Genomic DNA, 14,925 nt, shown 5'->3' on the forward strand with positions numbered 1-14,925 from the left:
CTCCCGCCTCCGCCCTCGGGGCTGTCTTTCTGGAACAGCCTCTGGAGGTTGGCCCTTGTGGACTGGTCCTCGTCTGTGTCTTTCCTCCTTGTTGTCCATCCTGTTTTTGCTCCCCTTCGGGGGAGAGCCCCTCAGCTTCGTTTTTCATCTTTGCCATTGTCCTGGTTCAGATTTCCGGGAGCTTGCTTTTCTGCTAACGTCCCTGCTTTTACGTAGTGGCCCGTGTGTGTGTGTGGTGATTGCTTATCTCACCTCCCTGGGGACATTAAATTTGTTTTCATTTTCTCCCTGTATGCTCTCTTTCCTTCCACGGTTGTTTTTTCTGTTTGTTTTGGCCTCAGTCTTTCACATCACATGTTCCCCGGACGTCTGGTAAACCTGGGTCATGTGCCCATGTTCAGACATGTCAAGCTGAAGAGGAGACTGGCTGGGGGGTTGACTGACCCTTGATGAGCTATTGTTGGAAACCCTAGAAGTCGGTGTCTTCAGGGCTTTTCCTCTTGGGCTGGTTACAGCCCCAGAGAACCTCTTCTCTCGCCCAGTAGGTAAAGGTCTGCTCCCTGCATTCCGGGTGCTCCAAAGACAGGTGTCTCACAGCCACTGGTGTGTGTGTGTCCCCTTGGTCTCTGCATATGAAGTGGGACCCAGGGTCCCAGCTCTCTTCTGGGTCCAGAGATTCTCCAGTCTCCTGGAGGAGAGAGTGTCATCACTGCCACGTAGATGAGACGGGTTCTGGGCTTGGCCCACCAGGACCTGCCCAGTCCATTGTCACCCATCACCTGCCCAGCCTCAGCACTACATCACCCTTGTCACTTGTTCTCCAGCTTAAGGGTTGACAGCTTAGAGATTCCTTTAGCATGGTGGCGGGGGGTGGGGGCATGGGAGGAAATACAGGTAGACGTGGGTCCAGTCCATCAGCTTGACTGATTGATATTCAAGATAATTAAGATTTCCGGGGAGAATATAGCTCAAGTGGTAGAGTGCGTGCCTAGCATGCATGAGGTCCTGGGTTCAATCCCCAGTCCCTCTCTCAAAATTTAAAATAAACCTAATTACCTCCCCCACTCCCACCAAAATAAAAAAATAATAAATACAAAAAATTTAAAAAATAGATTTCTGGCTCACAACCACAGGGACTCAGGGCCTGGAGAGGAGGGGAGGGGACGGGAAGGATCAGCAGGGGACCCAGGGTGCAGGAGAGGCCAGCGGCCTGTGACGGAGTGCCCCGACCCCTCGCCTGCCCCATGAACCCCAGGACCTCCAGGAAGGTCCCTGTGGAAGAGCAAGCAGAGAGGCCGGAAGTGGTTTGGAGCCACCCCAGTGGGCAGGTCTCCGAGAAGTTGTGTGACCACTGTGTCTTTACAGAAACAACTCCACACAATCGTGTACCTCGAGAGAAAGGAGCACTGCAGTCCAGGGAAATGGTCGGATGGAAACAGCACGTGTAGCTTCTGGACTGCAGCTGTCACCAGGAAACGCGCCGCGTTGTCAGAAGGAGCCTGGAAGTGACCGTCCACAACTGCGTCCGAGGGGCAGGGCCAGCGGAGACTCCGCCGTGCTCCTGGGACAAAAGCGGCCGCAAGGCACGTTCCTAAATTCCCATAAGGTCATTATAAACGTAATTCATGACAGACATTATTTAAATTTGATTTTATATTCTCGTCATGCTTGGCATTTAAAATATGATCAGTACGTATTTGTCGAATGACAAAAAGTGAATAAATAAGCTCACTGAGACATCACGCAGGTGTCCTGAAACCGAGGTCGTCCTTGCCGTGTGTGTCCACCAGGGGGCGGGCTTCAGCCGTGACTGCCCATCTCAGCCGCGCCCCCGCCTGGTGACCAGGGCCACACTCTCAGGGGCCAATAAAGTGCTTTTTTTAAAAAGCTGACTATTTGTCTGACTACAGAAGTAATATTTGACCGTTGCCAAAAAGGTACCTGAGGCGATGCAACCAAAAACAACAACCCGCCTTAAAAAAAAAAAAAAATATATATATATATATATACACACACATATACCAACTTTAATTTTTCTTCTCAGTCGTAATGATGGCTAACTTTAGTAAAAAGCATCCTTTGGGTATTTTCCCAACGTGTGTGTGAAAATTGGAAGCAGCACCCCCGTTTTCTCGCCTCACCACGTGGTTTTTCACGTCCCAGGATTGGCTTCTTCGTGTGTGACTTTCGCTGGCTGCACACACCCGGGGTCCTCGAGTTCTGTGTGCTCGGAACACCGGCTGTCCCCCGCACGGGCTGTGACCCTGAGGGCTCCTAAGGACCAGGTTGTGTAACCGTTAGAGAAACAGGAAGACCCTGTCTGACGGCCTCAGGCCCCTGCCTCCGCCTCCTTTTCCAGCCCCTGGACTGCGTGCCCTCCTCTCACCTGGACTGTGGCCCGCTCTTCTGCCCACCCAGGGCGCAGCCCGATCCTGTACCATCAGCCCTTCCTTCTCTTGCTCTCAGTGTAAAGGCGGAAGTCCAGACTGAAGTCCGAGACCCGCACCCTGCCCACAGGGTCGTGCCCACCTGTGCAGCACCATCTCCCGGCCCCGCCCCAAGGTGAAGAGGGAGGCCAGGACCTGCCTGCGTGGGTGCCAGTCCTGACCGAGCCACTTCTGCTCTGTGTGACCGAGGTCAGTTATCACCTTGGTTTCCGCTCTCCTCGTCTGTCGAATGCGGATCAAAATGTTACCTAATTATAACAGGGATGTTCTGGTTTAAAACACGCAGCTGCTGAGAACAGTAATGAGGAGGGAACGATGGCTGCACATGTACGTGCTGATAAGAGTTAATGGCGACCGTTGCTGATCTGACCTCCACTCAACATCACCTCCTTGGGGAGGCCTCCTGTGACCCCCAAGCTGGGCCAGGCTCCACCCCCGCCACACACCCGCCCTGGTGCTCAGAGCTCGGGGTCCCTGGGGTCCCCAGGCCCGGTCACTGCCGGATGCTGGCTGCTCTGTCCCTCTGGACCGTGCAGGGTGAGAGGCCAGCGCCCAGCCTGCACCTCCTTCCATCTCCTTCCCCGGGGGCCGGGCTGAACCAGGGCGGCCAGCCCGGGACGGGAGGGCAGCAGCCTTCCAGGGATTCTTGACACAGTCTCGGCTGGCGCCAGAAATCGCACGTGTGTCCTGCCTGTCCAGCACTGCTGAAAGCGTTTCACATTTATGATCTCAGCCTCTGAAATGACTGCCTGAGCTCCATCTGTCTTACATCCAGAGTAGGACTTGGGGCTCGGGTGCTGCGTCCAGCACAGCTCGGGACCGTGTCTGACGACGAGCGACACAAGACTCAAGAAACAAAGAGACAAAGTAAAGAGCAAAGACGCGACCAGGGGACTCAAGCTCTCGTGGATCCAGAGCCCCGAAAGCCTGGCCGACATCATGTTTATTAGGAGTTACAGCTCAGGAAAAAATGCGATCAGGGAGGGGGGCTTTAGACACTCCATGCCAGAAGCACGAAGTTCTGCTTGCTGGCTAACTGATTAATTTCAGGCCCTTCCCTTCCAGGAACAGTCACCCTCCTGGGGGTTTGCAAAATGTCTAAGTCTATCCTGTTAATGCCTCCGGGACATCTCGAGATAGCAAATACCTCCCTCGGGTTAAACCGCATGCTTTCATGCAGAACCAAGTTCTGTTAATGGGTGATCTGGCTTTCCAGGACTGTCCATTGTCTCACCCTAAGGAAGTACCCGCCCTCCTTCGTGCCCTTATTGTCAATCTCAGGATTTCTCCTCACACATTTCATCTACTGTGTGAAACATTAAAACAAAGCAAGCGTGTGCATTTTAAGCAAGTAAGTGTGAATACAGTATTTTAAGCTCACGGAAATTTAGGTGCGGCTTGTCTTCCAGCAGCTTGTTTCCCAGCACTCGGGGAGGTCAGGTGACTGTCCCTGAGTGACGTACAGAGATGGCTTGAAACCCAGGAGGTCTGAGCGCCCACGTCTTGCCCGTGGTTCCGACCCCTGCGCACATCAGAGCCCAGAATTGCTGGTTCAGTCTGTCTGCGACGGGGCCGAGTTTCTGGCACGTGTGCAGGGATGCTGCGGCCGCTGGGCGGTGTGGGCCGCACTGCACCACCCGCCGTCAGTACCTGGAAGGAAGGTTTCAGTGGCCGACGGGCTCTCCAGACCAGGGCCAGGCGACACTGTCTCCGCCCCCGCCCTGCCCCCCTGCTCGGCTACTTACTCACCTTGTTTTTCTGGCTTCTATCAGGTCCGGTGACTCAGGAGCCCGTGTGGCCTGTGCGAAGTCCCCACACCGCCCAGGCCTGCCTCTGTCCACTGTGAAACCAGTGCGTGGGTTGTGCTGGCCAGGCCCGCCTGGGGACGGTCGGCTGACATCGAGGACAGGGGTCTTTTTCTGGTTCTCACAGAGACACCGCAGGGGCCAGCGGGGACCTGGGGAAGACAGAGGTTTCTGGGCCACGTGCCTGTCCTGATGAACTTCTCACTTCCGTTGCAAACACAGCTTTAACTCAGCGGGCTCCTTACCGAGGAGTGAACTGCACGGCCTTCATCCCGCAGGCTCTCCATCTGCCTGGCCACTTCCTCACCGTTACTCCAGGGAAACGGCTGTTGTGAAGGCAAGGCCTCTTCTTGGGCCAGGGCGTGAAAAGACTCACTTGACCCTGGGCGTGGGAAGCCAGCACCCCAGGGCACACGAGGAAGGGGCCTGGTTCCCCCCACAGGGCTGTGCTCTGGCTCCCCCGGGCCCTGAGGCCGCTGCTTGAGCAACCGCAGGGTCCTGGCGGGTCTGTCGTTACTGGGGGTGGACGTGACACAATCGCAGCCTTGTAACCGCTCAACTGCTTCCTGAAGCAGGAAGTGTTTGAGCTGAAATTCTACACTCCTTCCATTGCGTTTTTGTTTTACATCCTGCCCTAAGATCCACTAAAATGTTGAGTCTTCCCTTAACCACCCAGTGAGAACACGCTGCTCCATCCTCTGCTGACCTCACACCTGGCAGTGGGTCCTGCACAGATTCCGGCTTTTTGCCTGCAGGTGACGAGCCTTCTGAAGGCGAGCGTAGTAATGATCACGACACCTGGTTCCTAGTAGGTTTTTAGCAGGTGCTTGTTTCACAGACTTGCCTGCTGGAGAAGACGCTCACATTTAGGAAGAGACGTTGTCCTGTCTCAGACGGGCAGGCGTGAACTTCCCCTGGCTCGGGGAGTGGATGGTCACTGCGAGGTGCTTCTCCCGGCTGACTCACTGAGCTGGGGAAGGACCAGAAATGACTGTGTAGTTAGGACACGGTCTGAATTTTCTGCTTTTGCACTAAAAGCCAGATCCAGGTCCCTTTTACAGTCTTTATTTAAGCAAGAAACTGATTACAAAGTCAGCGTTTTTTTTCCTTTCCATGACGGTTTTTTTATTTTTATGTTTTTATTTGGGGAAGGTAATTAGGTTTCTGTTTATCTTTAATGGAGGTACTGGGGACTGAACCGAGGACCTCGTGCTTACTAGGCACACGCTCCACCCCGAGCCTACCCTCCCCTCTGCATGTTTTAATGAAGTAGAATAAAAAATATATGATGAACATGCTCAAGGTCGTAATCAAGAAACAGACTGGACAACTCCTGGAATCTCGGAGTATTAACTAGCCTCTCCAAGCCTCCACCTCCTCATCTCTTGAAGGAGGATGGGTTATAATAACCTCTAAAAAGCTGTGCAGTTTGAAGGTGTTCACAGTACAAAACCGCTTAAAGGAAACTGCATTTTGCTGATGAGCCGTTCAAGTCCCTCATCCTTCCATGATGGGAAAAGTGGATTTTGAGACAGAGCCCTTGTCCAGTGTCTGGCAAGTCGCCTCGCTCCCTTGGGCCCCGGCCCCCCAGCTTTAAGGCGAGGACAGTGGTGATTGCTGGGCCCCCTCCTCTTTTTAACTTCCTCCAGGCCCACTTTTACATTGGAAGCTTCTTGCAGAAACCACGTAGGGTAACTTAGGTGATGGTACCTTCTCGCTCGTCCAGTCGAGGGACTGTCACTCTGTTTGAAAGCGGCGGGAGTGATAAGCAGGTGTCGGAGAGGCCTGATGACGAGGAAGGCAGATTTTTTTCAGTAGCTGGTTGACGTTCACGCTGGAAGGGAAGGGACTCCAGGGGACAAGCACGGCCTCTACCCCATCCCCTTCCCCGCGTCTCTCTCTGCCCCAGGTGAGAAGGGCCCGGGTCCAGCACAGGCTGGACGAGTCTCTGCTGCTCGTCGTTTGCCATCTGGGCAGCTGCGGCCGGACCTCCTCGCCTGGGGTGGGAACCTGGGAGCGCACTGAGATCATGACGCGTCCAAGGCCAGTTCATGAGGGGAACCTCCTCTCCGGGCCCCTCTGTCCGGAGGCTGTCGCAGCAACACGCAGGCAGCACCGGGGAGAGACCAGAGGAGGCGTCACAGCATCGAGGCTTCGTTCTCCCAGGCCCGGCCTGAGCTGGGGGTGGTGTCTGACCCCAGGGTGGACGACACATCGTCCAGGATGCTGCGGACGCCAGCTCTGTCTTCAAGGTCAGGGCTGGTCAGGTGGGCGTCTGGGTGCCCCCAGCACCCCCGGAGCCCGAGAGGAACGCAGCATTTCCAAGGGCTGGGCCAGGAGTCCGTGCTGAAGCAAGGTCTCTCTCAAGGGACTGCATTTTTTTTAACAACTTCATTGTGGTACGATTCCTGTACAGTAAGCTACACCCGTTACAGTTTAAGAAGTGATGTTCCAAGTTACTGTAGGACACTCTGGTGCGTAACACCAGGGGGACACCTGGAATTCTGTGTGCCCTCCTGACAGGGGTGCCCTCAGCTCTGAGCCTGTGACCAGCAGGGAGCGGGGGGCTGGCCCAGCTCGGAGAGCAACCCCCTCGGGGCCTGGTTGGTGCCCCACCCAGGCCCAGCCCTTCCTGGGCTCCCTTCCCGTCGTGACACCCTGATGTGGCAGGGCGCTTCCTGCTGGTGGGGACAGCAGGGTGAGGACCGGAGCCAGGGCGCCGGCCAGGCCGCAGGAGTGTTTCCAGACCAGCCACGGCCCCTGTTTCTCTAGGCCGCCAGTAACCCCTTTCTTTCCTCCTAATCCAGGTTAAACTGGGTTTCAGTAACTGGCAACCAAGAGATCAGGCGCTGGGGCGCGGGGTGGGTGGGCGCAGCGAGGACAGAGGCCCAGGCGTGGCCATCACAGTGCGGGGCCACGGCAGCTGCGACGCCGCACCCATGCTCGTGGGCAAATTGGGATTTCAAGTTTCCTATTGAAAAAGTTCCACATTTATTTTGAAATGGGGGTCAAAAAAGAGGGTCTTTGTCCCCAGGAACTAGCAAGTCCGCTGGGAGTGCCTCTCCTCGGTAATCCTCCGAGCTCTCAGTTGGCTGAGTCCCACTGCATTCACCCCCCTCCCCCGGGTCCCCAGGCCCTGCCCCACGTCCTGGCCCCACAGTCGCTCACCCAGGGTGCAGAGGATGGTGGGGGGACATAGGGTTTGGAGTTGGGCCCTGTTAGACAGAGTCCTGTCGCCTGAAATCCTCGCTCTGCCCCTCAGTCTGTTCACCTGTGAAGCTGAGCTATGGCTCCTACTTAGAGGGACCGGGGAGTCGAAGTACTGACTATAAAATGCCCAGCACACAGGAGGCCTGGGGAGGCCCGTGTGACACCCCTTTCTACTGAAAGTAAAGAGTATTCTTTCTGATCCTGGGAGTTTTCAGCAGTGGCCGGGTGGTTTGTGTGCCGGGACCGGTCCATGGGAATTTTCCTTCAGCTTGGGAAGCCAGGGGGGCCACACCCTCCTCCATCTGATTCGGTGCAGGGTCCTTTTCCTGGTGTTGTGAAAACATGAATAAATGCACTGAGCTGGGTGAGTCTCTGGCTCAGCCCTCAGATCGTGTACATAATCGGTGCTGTCTCACAGAGGACAGGAAGGGACTTCTGAGTCGTTTGACGGAGTCCCTGCAGTGGCTGCAGATCACCCACTGCCCTGGTGGCAGAGACTGGACTGCGGTGGGAAAAGAAAGGGCCAGAGCCACTGTTATTTTGATGGATCAATTGTTCCATCATAACTTTCCCCGTTAATACACCTAGCACACGCGCCATCTCCTATTTCAATCATCTTGATAATCCTTCTGCCTGAAACGAACAAACAAAAGACAGCACGTTAAAAAAAATAACCACAGATTATGGTTACGGAGCATTTAGCCTGAGACCTGACTCCTCTCTTGCCCACGTGGGCTCCGTCAAGTTCGCAGGACGTAATTTATTCCCTCGGAGTTTCTGCGGATGTTCCAGGTTCTCTGGAGAAAAGTCCAGAAAGGCTTCCTGTGAACTGAGTGTAGAAGGGAGAAGGGGGACTGGCCTGCCATTCAGAGTCCCCAGCTCACAGCGTCCCATCTCGATGTTAAACCCTTTGTGGGCCCTGGACACGGGCACCTGATTGTGTCCACGCACGCATGCATGCATTCAGAGCTTTCACGTGTGAGCGCTGGGAATACACAAACCAACGAGAGGGCTTCCAAGTTAAGAAGGCAGAAAAAGTGCACGCACTTGTAAAATACTTTCGCATCTAATCGTGGAAGACTTGGCTCTTTATGTCAGATAGTAAACTTGCAGGAACAGGCAGGCTTGTTTCGAAGCCAGCCCCCCCCCTTGGAGAAGCCTGCCGCTCAGATATGTCTTTCTCTCCTTTACACTCGAACACGGCTGGTCCATCATCCTTGGTGTCACAGCGCTTTCTGTGGCCCGTTTTGTACTTGAGTTAGATTACTAGGCTCTGAAGAAGGGACAGAAACAAGTTAGAAGCGGGTCTTTGCCTTCGAGGAGTTTTCAGTCCACCAGCAGCTTTAGACAGGGTCGCCCGCGGTGATTCAGAGGAGGATCTGGTGAGTGTTGAAAGCGGTGGCAGAGGTCCAGGGTGCGCATGAGAGCGTGGCTGTGTCAGGAGAGGAGGCAGCAGGAGGGTCACGGTGACAGGGGGCCTGAAGGTTAAGTGGTGTTTCCACAGGCACAGACGGGAGGAGCCGGCACACTGGTAAGAGGAAGGGCCTGGACAGCCCTGCTTCGCTGGAAAGGGATTCTCAGCGGCAGCACTGTGGACGTTTGGGGGCAGATAGTTCTTTGTGTGGGGCTGTCCTGTGCATTATAGGATGTTTAACAGCATCCCTGCCTCACCCACCAGATGCCAGGGGCACCTCCCCTCAGTCGTAGCACCTAAGAGTGACTCCAGATGTGGCCACATGTCCCCAGGGTAGGGGTCAAAGCCACCCTGGTTGAGAGCCCTGGTATAGAACATACACACACACAGACACACGTGTGAGGATCTGGGGTACCACTGAGGACGGGTGCAGACAGTTCTGGCCGCTTTTGACGAAGACTCGAACAATTACAGAGGGGAGAAACTGTTACAGTTCTTGGAGACAGAGACCCACTGGGGCCCTCGCTTTGTCATTTCCCAGAGCCCAGTGTTCCCACGGTCTCTCCCACTCATAACTTGCTCTCAGATCGTCAGTGCCACAACGATGTGATGACCAAGCTTCCCTGAGACGTCCGTGAAGACTGTTACTCGTGGGGTCAGCGCTTTATTGTAAAGGGCTCCTCGGGTTTGAAGGTAACAGGGTGTAGCTTAGCCGTGGCATCTCAGGCACTAACTAGTCGGAGGGTAGGAGGGACCTGTTGGGGCCGAGGTGCTGGAACCCTTCTGTCGAGGACGGCCAGCACTTCTGCTTGGCTGAGACCGGCCCGGTTTCAGGTACAGCGAGTGCTCTGCGTCCTCCGAGTCTGAATAACAGCTATTCAAGAGTCTTCCAAGGGCGTCACCACTAGAAAAAGGAAACACGCACTGTAGCTTTGTGTTGCAAACTCGAAGTACCACATTCTTCCTGCTCCCCGGGAAAATCCAGTTCTGACCAAGTTCCCTCCAGCACAAACCCTGAGCCTGAACATGAACGTTCCCTTCGCTCCCCCAGGACCAGGGCAGGCTCTGCCGCAGGCCTCACAGGTCATATTTATAAAAACCAAGAATCTGAAAATACCTATGTATGTTTGTACGTGTATAACTGAATTGCTTTGCTGTACACCCGAAGCTAACACTGTAAATTGACTACACGTCCATAAAAAATTAGCATTAAAAAAAAAGTCAACAGGAGTTTTTCCCGCAGTGCTCCAAATTCAAACCAAACTTGAGACGCAGTAACAGCAGGGAACACGCAGCCTCTTACCGGATAATTAAGCCCGCCGTGTCTGTCCCTCTGTTTCCGCCGCATGGCCATGTGGGAAAGTACAGAGACTTAATTCTGTGTGGGAGGGAGCAGGGTAGGGGTGGATTTGCTGAAGACAGAGAAACGATGGTAAGAGGAGATGTGAAATCAGCAAGGAAGCGGTTGCCAGGCAACACCTGGGGCGTCAAGGAGACCGCGCAGTCTTCAGGGACAACGGACCAGCTATCTCCCATAACGGCCCGTAAACGCCTGAGCTAGAAAACGTCCATGTTGTGAGTGTATGGCAAATACTTTTGCAAAGAGCCAAAGCATCCGGGCCCCCGTTCCATTCCGTAAATATGGACCGTGCAGTGAACGTAATGCCTCGGCGTCTGCACATTTGAGGGGTGCAGTGTCCCTGCCAACAGGGACATCCTGTGCCTCTGTTTTTGTTTTCTGGGTTTTTTTTATGGTTGTAGCCCCGGCTGTGTGTTGTATTTTGGCTCAGCACAGTGAGCTGCAGTCACAGGCTGCACCAAACTGTCCCCAGTAGCTGGCTTGGTACGACTGGCAGAGTCTTGCTGACTCGCTGACCAGTATGTGGCCAGGGGACAGTGACCAGGCATGAGAACGGCAGGGTGTTGGGGTCTGAGGGAACCAGACAGGACGCTGAGCCCACAGTCTTCATTTTCCCAGGGGAGGAAGTGGCCTCCGAGACTGACGTGCTGAGCCTGTCTCCTTTTGGTCTTCGCGTCCGCTGTTCCCAGTCGAGCCTGGTCCTGTGCTCAGAGCCCCTGCAGCTGAGCTCGTCCTCCCGTTTCCCTCCGTTAAAGGACCTCTTGACAGCAGGGACCCTGCCGTGCTCTTTCCTGGGGGCCGCCAGCTCGGTACCTGCAAACGTCGGCACCCGGGAGCAGCAGTCCCTCAGCCTGACCAAGGAGCAGGTCGTGGTCGGCTCATCCCCGCCCCCCGGTATCCTGAGCGCAGGACACAGAACAAGAGACCCTCCCAGGTGAACCCTGGCTCTCTGTGACCCTTGACTTGCCTAATACCTCTGTGTTGCAGCTTTGCCATCTGAAACGGGGGCACTGCTTACACCTAACTCATCAGGTTGTCGAGAGGATTAAACAGGCTCACGGCAAGTTTAGAACAGCCCGTCTCCTGAGCACCCGGACTCAGGAGAGTGAGACACTTTCTTCCTTTTAGAATTTAATGTATGTCGAAATCATCGTTGGCCATGTCAGAGCAAAATCTCCCCAGGTTGCAGGTTGGGGCCCGGAAGGGAATGCGGGTGGGCAGGCGGGTGGGCGGGCAGAGGGGCCTTCCCCAGAGCTTTAGGCGTCCTTGTAACAAAACTGTGGTTGAGCTGCTCAGAAAGACGATGGTTTCTGGCGTAACTGGTGCCTTGATTGCTCAGACTTGGAGGCCTTTTATTCTTTTCCTTTTTTTTTTTTTTTTTTTTTGCCTTTTTTTCCCCCAGTATAGTCAATTTATAACGCTGTGTTAGCGTCAGGTGTACAGCAGAGTGATTCAGTTATACATATATATTATTTTTCCTATTTTCTTTTATAGGTTATTATAAGCCATTGAATATACAGTAGGACCTTCTTGTTTATCTCAGAAGCTTTCTTAGGAGTTAATATATCTTAACTCAAAAACACCCCACAATGATTTGAAAAATCCATTTTTGAAAATTAGTTCAGCAAGCAATGAGAGTAAGTCATGTAGGCCATAAAATATAGTAAGAAATTAATGAGTTTAAAAGGCACATAAGTCCTTACCTTGTCATATAGTTAGGTCACGTGGAAGCAATTGAAAATTTTAAGTATCTACTGTCTTAACATCACAGAAAACATCTGGGTTTACCTGAAAATGGAGGAAAAAATTTTTTTACCCAATTTCCTAAATATTACAGCTAACATATCAAATTTTGCACAGAAAACTAAAATTTGTGGTGCACTTATTTTTCGAAAACTGACCTTTAAAAATATTGCACAGTGATCAATATTTGAATTTTTAGTTTACAGGGAACTCTTATTTATCTGCTGAAGCAAAAGATCTTATTGCCAGGACTTGCTGTGACAGATTTGCAAAAGAAAGGAAGTGCTGGTGTAAGAACTTTTGGAGAAACCTCTTTCAGTAACTTCCTCTTGTTCTTGCTACGCCGCCCGGTTTTCTTCAGCCGTCCCTCCTGTGTGCTGGAAGATCCTTTGTTCCATGACAGCCTGTGAGATTTCACGCCACAGATTAACTGACGCGTTCTTTCACTCCACACGGCTCTATCCACACCCAGTAGGTTGGGCTCCTCTCACAATAGCTACTGTTTTCTCAGATCCGAAAATCTCTGGTGTCGCAACGTTGTGTATGTAATTAGAACCCTGAGAGGTTAGAAGTGCGTTTATGCTTAATGACCGGTACGTGCCCACGAGCCGTCAGCCTCTCCCAGGTGGGCGTACGAACAGATCCTTCCTTAGTCCTGAATGATGGTTTGTTTTTTTAAATGATGAATTCATCCTCTGGTATATTTCTTACCCTCAACCAGATGTACAATGTTTTGTAGCGATCTCAGCCCTTGGCAGCGACATTGGAGGGGACCAGGACGCTGAGTTTGTGCTCCGGACACGTGACAACTCAGCCTGTCCCATCTACCTCCAGTTTCCAGGCAATTCCAGGTTCTGATCTGCCTCTTCAAGTGCGAGTTTATCTGAGACTGTAAAATTGTCGAAGGTTTCCGTTCAGGTGGCCGAGAGTCACAGCTGAGGGGGGAAGCGCAGCGTCAGTGCCGAAGGCTGAAGGGCGAGGGTCGCTTAGGGCCGCTTACAAGGTGTTTCTCGTCCCTCTGGACGAGACCGGGCGACGAATCGGGGAGGTTTCTGCAGGGCTGGGCTCTGAGGCCCGGACAGCCTCCCTGCTCTCATCTGTAGCCTGAAGGCAGCAGCGCTGCGTCACCGGGCCGATGTGAACACAGACGTCACGGCAGAGCCCCAGGTCCACAGCCCGCTAAGCCGTGGCGAGCCTCTCGCCGCTGGGAGAAGAGCTGTGGTCAGATGAGAGCTCTGGGACACAGTGTTAGGATGAAGAATTTCGGGTGACAAGACCATGGCAGTCACCTGTTTGAAGAAAGACCGTTGCAGAAATCACCCGACACATCGGCCTTTTTTGGATGATTTTAAAAGCACTCCTGGTTTTGTAATACCCGACCAGCCCCCCCGTTGTCCCCGCCTCCCCCAGATGGGCTGCGCTTTCTCTGGGTAACCCGAGGCTCTGAAGACTCTGAAGCTATCTGGGAGCCAGTTCTCCAAAACTGACACGGCACGAAGTCTGGCTGCCTCCCCGTGTTTGTTTCGTTCGTAGCCTGGGAGGTAGCGGAAGACAGCGGGAAGGTTCTAGAAGCAGAATCCTGCCTGTGGGGGCGTCCTCCCAGACGGCTGCTTGGCCGGCGCCCTCCCCGGGGCACTGACCCGCCTCCACTCTCCTGCCTCCTTGCCTTCTCCCTCTTCATGGTATGCCTTGTGTAACTGAAGTCCTTCATTGTCCCTGGGTGCAGTTGAGTGTCATGAAGATCCAAGTGCCTGGGAATGAATCTGACAAAAGGTGTGCGTGTCCCTTTAAGAAGTCACTCCACGTGCTCATGAAGATACATCCTATTCTATTATCCTCTAAAAGCTTTAATGTTCTGCTTTCACAGCTCAGCCAACAGCCCACCTGGCACTGGTTTTTGTTTAGGTTTAAGGCAGGGATCAACCTTATAATTTTTTTCCATACGGGTTCCCAAATATCCCGGAACAACTTCCTGAGAATTTCCTCCCTCCATTCCCAGCTTTGAGGTGCCACATTCATCATAAACATGCTGACCATGTGATTTATTATCCGAAATGATTAAATCTTGAGAGCAAAAGAGGGCATTGCTCATAGTTCCCATAGGGCGAGAGGCATAAGCCAAAGGCTGATCTGAGCCGAGATGATGGTCACTTGTCACAAGGCTCCTGTCGTGCGAGGCTGCTTCTGGGCTTTCTGTTCTGTTCTGTTCCTGACTATCTTTGCACCAAACCCATTCTATCTGATTTCTGCAGGCTTAGAATAAGTCTGAATTCAGCTCAGTATGCCCCTCTAGCTGAGGCTTCTTCAAGACTGTCTTGGGTAGGGGGAGGGTATACTCAGGGTAGAGCGTGTGCTTAGCATGCACGGGTCCTGGGCTCAATCCCCAGGGCCTCCGTTAAAATCAATCAATCAATCAATCAATCTAATTACCTCCCCCTCCAAAAAGACAAACCAAAAAGAAATTTTTTAATAAAAAAATTTAAAAATTTTTTAACTATTGATGTTACATAGAAATACAAATCGGCTTTGTGTATTGCACGTGTAACCAGCAACATCTTACTTAACTCGCTTTTAAATACTAATAATTTAGACTTGTTATGAAAATAATGATCTAAAATATTATTTCTTCCTTTCAAATCATTATATATTTTAATGAAGGTAGGATCTTCATTAAATTATTGTGCAAGTGGTGGCAACATACATTCATATCTTGTCAAATTGCAGACCATTCTCTCCTTTAATTTCTATTTTTGTTGTTTCATTTTGAGGGCTTGTTTTTGGGTGCATATAAATTTAGAATTGTTTTCCTAGTGAGCTGAATCTTTGTATCTCATGAAGTGTCTGTCTTTATCTCTAGAATAAGAGAAACTCCTTTGCCTAACGTTTTTAGCTACACCGACTTTAATGTTTAGCATTTGCATGACACGTCTCTTCCATTCTTTCCTT

General features: G+C 52.5%; 1 long non-coding RNA gene across 1 annotated transcript; it reads right to left on the bottom strand.

Annotated features, from left to right (window-relative positions):
• Positions 1–3,315: 3,315 nt before the first annotated feature.
• Positions 3,316–5,082, bottom strand: LOC141574179 (uncharacterized). The gene is made up of 2 exons (XR_012500878.1): positions 4,197–5,082; positions 3,316–4,097 (listed from the first exon to the last, which is right to left on the bottom strand). It is a non-coding gene; the product is annotated as an uncharacterized LOC141574179 (long non-coding RNA).
• Between the last annotated feature and the right edge of the window lie 9,843 nt (positions 5,083–14,925).

This window comes from Camelus bactrianus, chromosome 20 (genome assembly GCF_048773025.1).
Source record: "Camelus bactrianus isolate YW-2024 breed Bactrian camel chromosome 20, ASM4877302v1, whole genome shotgun sequence".
In the NCBI taxonomy this organism is placed as follows: Eukaryota; Metazoa; Chordata; class Mammalia; order Artiodactyla; family Camelidae; genus Camelus; species Camelus bactrianus.